A 6,000-nucleotide genomic window follows, 5' to 3' on the forward strand; every position below is an offset into this window, starting at 1 on the left:
AATTTGGTTTTCAAGCATCTTATTATGAGTCATCATTTCATTGAATTTCTTGTCACTTACGGCCATGTAAGTGTTCAACAACTTTGTTTGATTCTCAATGATTTCCTCCAAATTAGTCCTAGAGGAAGAGGATTGTGAATAGGAATTATCACCTTGAGTCTTTAGAGAAAATCCGAGTGGAGGGCCTCTTTGAGCATTGTTTTGAAAATTACCACTACCTTGATTGTTCCCATTACCTCTATTTTAATTTTGACCATAACCTTGATTATGGTTACCACCACCTTGATTATGCTTTCCATAACCTTGTTTTGATTACCATAATTTTGGTTTTGATTTTGGCTACTATAACCTTGATTGTTATAGCTACCTCGAGAACCTTGGTTTTGGTAATTCCTATTACATTGACCCCTTTTATTGTCAAGCCTTTGCACATTATTATTATTTGACGCATAGTTCACATGTTCACTCTCATTGTTATCAGAATGATCATTGCTATCCGGAAAATCATGAGGGCAATTACAAGCGTCATGATCATATGAACCACACACATCACAAAACAAACAACCACTAGGCATGTTACTAGAAGAAGGAGGGGGAAGAGAGTTAGAAGATGTACCTCTCCCCTTAAATTGGGAAGGAAGATTTGGAGCTTGGGAAGAACTCTCCAATTTTTCCTTGATTGCAATCACTTCCTTCCCCAAATTCGTCATTTGTGAGGAAAGATTGTTGATTGCATTTAGATGATCAACTGAGTACACCGAAGAGCTAATCTTGCTTCTCTAACCATCTTACCAATCTCTATAGTACCTCACAACGTCCTCAATGATATCTACCACTTCTTCTTCCGTCCTATTCATGATGGAACTTTCGGCTCTCCCATCAAGGCATGACTTGCCTTGGGGACTTAAGCCTCCATAGAAAATTTGAATAATTTTATAGGTTGGAATTCCGTATTGAGGACACTCCCATTGATACTCTTTATATCTCTCGCACGCTTCATAGAGGCTCTCACTTGGCTTTTGTTTGAAACCTTGAATCAAAGCTCTAGCCACCGCCGTTTTCTTTTGTGGATAGAAACGGGATAGAAATTCCTTAGTAACCTCGTCCCATGTCCTTAGAGAATTTGGATTAACCTCCTTGTTTAGCCATTCCATAGCACGCCCTATGAGAGAAAAGGGAAAGAGCTTGAGGTGGATGAATTCTTGGGAAACTCCGTTCACCTTGATAGTATTGCAATATTTTTCGAACTCCATGAGATGGTTTAGTGGGCTTTCATGCTTGGCCCCACTAAATTGTCGCCTCTCTATCAAAGTTATCATTGCCGGCCTTATTTCAAAATCATTTTCCAGAGTTGTAGGTGGAGCTATCCCACTCTCAAATCTATATGCACCGGGAATTCCCAATTCTTTCAATTCAACTCTCGGATTCTCTCTCATTCTTTCTTGTTCTTCTAGTTGTGGTTCATCCTCACTTGAAATGCTAGAGCTCAAAGATCGTCTAGAAACCCTTAATCTCAAAATAGTCCGCTTAATCTTCGGACAAATGGCACTAGTGAATGACCACGTGCTCTATGCATATAACTTCAAAAGATATGATTAGTAGCACGGCTACAAGCTAAGTGTAACCTATAAGAGAAAAATCTTTTTGTTTATTTTATAGAATGTAATAGCATCAAAAACTATAACAAAGCAACAATGTCATTCCCCGGCAACGGCGCCATTTTGACAAGAGGAAAATGTAGGTCATATCTACCTCTCCCTATAGCTAAATCTAATTTGTAAACACTCGACCAACCTAACACAAGTATGTGGTAAGTCAAGGGTCGAACCCAAAGGAATGAGTAGGAACTATGCTATAGTGTATTATTAAGATAATTTGAAGAATGTAAATGGTTGTGGTTGATAACTAAGATATCAAGAAGAGATACGAATCGAGGATATCAATCAATATGCTAAACACTAGGGATATAGATTCCACATGTAAGCTCAATGATTATGCTAATTGATAGATCACTCAATTGATTCAAACATTACAAGGGACAAACAATAATTGCAATCGAAGGAATCCAAAAATCTATCTCCCATAAGCCAAGCTAGGGTTCACTATGAATGGCTAACAAGGAGAATCACAATTAAATTCAATCAATTAAGGCAATTCTCAAATCAAGGGTTCATGTCATTGAAATTTACAATGCAATCTAGATTAATCTTATAGGTTGATCACTCCTAGCCTAATTTATCACATGCACAACTATGTCAACCAATTAAATGATCATCAACTAGCAAAAATCATCAATCAAGCATGCTTCCCCTTCACCCTAGCGACTAATGTACTTATAATCATGGTGAAATTGAAATACAAAACAAATTCAATCGCAAACATATTCATTTAAAGCTAAATAAAAAGGAAAATCAATCAATAAACAAATTATCAAACCTAAATCAAAATCCAGATCAAACATTCAAGCATTAAAGGAAATTGCAAAAAAAGTAAATTCAAAGAAAAGAAATATCACAATCATTAATTGATATGAAGAAGAAATCCAAACTTGATTGAAGTAATGTTGTAATACAAATCAAAACCCAAGAATTTCTATCTCTACTTTCTCTCTAACTTCACTCTAGTTTGTCTCTCTATAAACTACGAAAATGAAAGATTATCTAAAAGTTTGTTTTTCAAAAGGAATTACAAGAGTATTTATAGACAAAGAAGAAAATCAGATCTGCCGCGCCCGCTCCAAGAACATCCTGTGGGCGCGGAGAAATGGGTACGCAACCCATAACTAACTCCGCGGGCAATCACGTCAACTCCCGCGCCCGCGGGTACTGTAGCCCACGTTCGCGGCAAAGACCCCTGCGCCCGCGGCTAAGGGCACGACAAATGCTCTGCTCCCAAGTGAAGTCAGGGGCCCGCGGTCTCTCCAGCAGGAGAGGTCTCTCCAAAACCTCCGTGCCCGCGGCTAGACCTCGGTCAGGGCACAAAGAGTTCCTGCCAAAAATCTTCAATTTATTGTACTTTATTCGCGCCCGCTGTCTTCAGGACCCGCGCCCGCGACACTTGGAAAATGTTATGCGCCCTCTCCGTGCCCTCTCCAAGGAGCTTGCTTCTTCTTTGCTTAGCCCTTTTTTCTCTTCTTGATCCTTTTGCAAAGCCAACTCCTTAAGAACCTATAAAAGTAAACAAAGAGAGAAAATAGAAGAGAAAAAGAGCCAAATAAAAAGGAAACACGAAGAAAACCACATAAACGGAAGTAAAACACGAAGAAAGAATGAAATAGAGAAACTAAAGGAGAAAATACCAAAATAATAAAAGAAGGCTATGAAAATAAGGTGAAAACATTCTAAAATACTACCCTATGGGTGCCATAAATGACACTCGTCAAGAGCTCGCGAGGAAAAGGTCTCGCTGGCGCCAGCGATGGAAAGTACTCGTAGAACCAAATCTACATAGATAGAGAAAAATCAGCGAATGCTAATAAGAATCTAGAGCTAACATTAAAAAAGGATAAGTATACCTCTACGATTATCCAAAATCTGGAGAGTGTGATATCCCCCGTGTATGCCGTCTAACGACAGAAGTGTCGCAAGCCAAGCAAAAAATCAGCATAGGCCAAGCTGGCCCTGTCATAAGTCCCTACCAAGTCAAGGTCGCGGAGATCAAAAAGGTAGTAGAGGAGTACTCGGCTACCCCTATTAGGAGAAAAGATCCTTGACAGCAAAATGAGAACAAAGATGCGCACCCGCTGCTCACGGGTGGTTGCACCATCCTAAAAAGCCATAACCAGAGTGGAGCGGCGGATACACCTAGAACTAAGTCATGTCGGCTCAGCCTCGGCACGGGCCCGAACAGTAATCGGACCCAACAACTCCTCGACCTTCAAATAAAAGACGGTGATCGCACCGTCAAACGGTAGCACAGCAGAACGAAACTCCAGTCCCGAGATAAGTCTGAAGTGAGCAGGGGTGACAGTCATCTCACCCTAAGGAAAGTGGAAAGTGTTGGTGTTGTATTAGAAGAACTCCACCAAAGCTCAAACCATGTGGTGACTCGATTCAAAAGAGTATATGGCCTGAGTGGCCTCGAACAAGGAAGTCAGCCCACAAGACTCCCATAGTAGTCGCAACTCCTCAAGGTTACATAAATAAGTGTCGTACAACGAACCAATGGTCTCGTTTCCAGAGCCATGGCTATGAGTCCTCTCGCTGACAATCCCACGTCGCACCCGCTCTGAGATGTGGTGCTTGGGAGAAAAGAACAAAGTACCCTCGTCCCACTTTGGGAAGGGTCCTAGAGTGGTAGACGGTTCCTCGCCGACGGGCTCGTGCTCCTGACGAGTGTCACTAGACCATGAACCGGATCCTTGTTGTCCATCCATTCTATATTTTGAATAATAACAAAAATTAAGGCTCTGTGGTATCTAAGGTTCGCATAGTCGCATGATACTATGTTCGCAAAACAAAGTATGTAGTACTAAAACAGAGCACAAATTCAGTTCAAGCATAAATGGAATTTTCAAGCAATCAAACAATTTCTTGCAATAGTATGACAATTATTGTGACAAATTGTACAAGAATATCTAGCAAAAACGCGAAGAACAAGCCACATCGTTCTTCACGACCTTGAGAGGTTTAACAATGGTAAATTGTTTGATTCTCCACCAAGTTGAGTCAAACAAAACTCAAAACACTCCCAAGGCAATATACAAGCATAATCAAGCAATTTCATGGCATAAAATCTAGCAAACAAAGCAAATTACGCAAAACAAGTTTCAAATTTTCAAAAAATTTATGAACAAAACACGCGCAAATTCAGCAAAATCCGAGTGAGTTTGAAGAAAACTTACATAAATCGGGAAACTAGAAGAAATAATCTTTGATTTGCAAGAAGTTTGAGCAAATTTGGTTGAGAAATGAGCGAGAACGAGTGAATTGAAGATTCGGAGGAAAAAGCGAAGCAGCAGCAATGAACGAAAAAATGAAGAAGAAACGGGTTTTATTCTAAAATCCCGATTGCAGCGCCAGATGACGAGATCGTCGCCTGGTGACAAGCTTGTCATCTAGAGACAATCTATATGCGCGACAACTGGGTATTCCAGCAAGCGCTGGTGCGGCGGCAGAGTGTGTGGCCCCGTAATATGATTATGTGGACCTCATGCAACAGTTTGGGTTCCTTGGTACGCTAGTTAGCCCTTATAAGAAATTTGACGTGATCTAGTAATCGGCTCGATTACAATCATAGAAGGTGATTATTCTAATAAATGATCGTCTCACTTCGCTTGAAGCGCCTAAGCATTGGCTCATTGCAGGCACCGTCGTAATGGTTCACAAAAAGAAAATGTGCCGATGTATTGGCATAGCAGCAAATGTCACAACAGCAGAATTCAAGCATTGTTACAAGCAGAATGATCTTCGATGGCGTTCCCTAACTTGCGGAGAGTTGTCACAAATAACTGAAGATGGCTACAAGCAGAGTTATCTTCGATCGTGTTCCCTAACTTGGGAAGGATGGTTACGAACGACAGAGGATAACTACAAGCAGAGTTATCTTTGATGGTATTTCCTAGCTTGCAAAAGAATATAACAGCGGAAATTTGAGGTAGCTACAAGCAGAACGGTCTTCAGCAAATGCAACAAATTGGTTACCCCCAGAGACGTGTTCTCGATAGTGCAAGATACGCGTTCCTCAACTTATTTTATCTATTTAACTAATGCTAGCTTGCAGGTATCAGCTTTACAAGATTGATTTAGGATCGCAGAACGTTCTGAAACATAAGTTTTTCCAAACTCAGTCAAAGTGGGGGCTTCTGTAGACACCCATTTGTGTCTCCCCATAACCAAACCCAGTGATGAATACTTTTAGCATCAAATCATTATGGAATGAAGTGAAAGTGTGAAAATTCTAATGTTGTGGTTAACTTTTATAAAAAATCTTTCTTTCTGTTTTCAAAAACCTGCTCTATTTTATGAAAATATCCAGTCTAGTTTGGTTTGGTCCATTACA

The sequence above is a fragment of the Chenopodium quinoa genome, unplaced genomic scaffold, assembly GCF_001683475.1.
Source record: "Chenopodium quinoa cultivar QQ74 unplaced genomic scaffold, ASM168347v1, whole genome shotgun sequence".
Taxonomy (NCBI): Eukaryota; Viridiplantae; Streptophyta; class Magnoliopsida; order Caryophyllales; family Amaranthaceae; genus Chenopodium; species Chenopodium quinoa.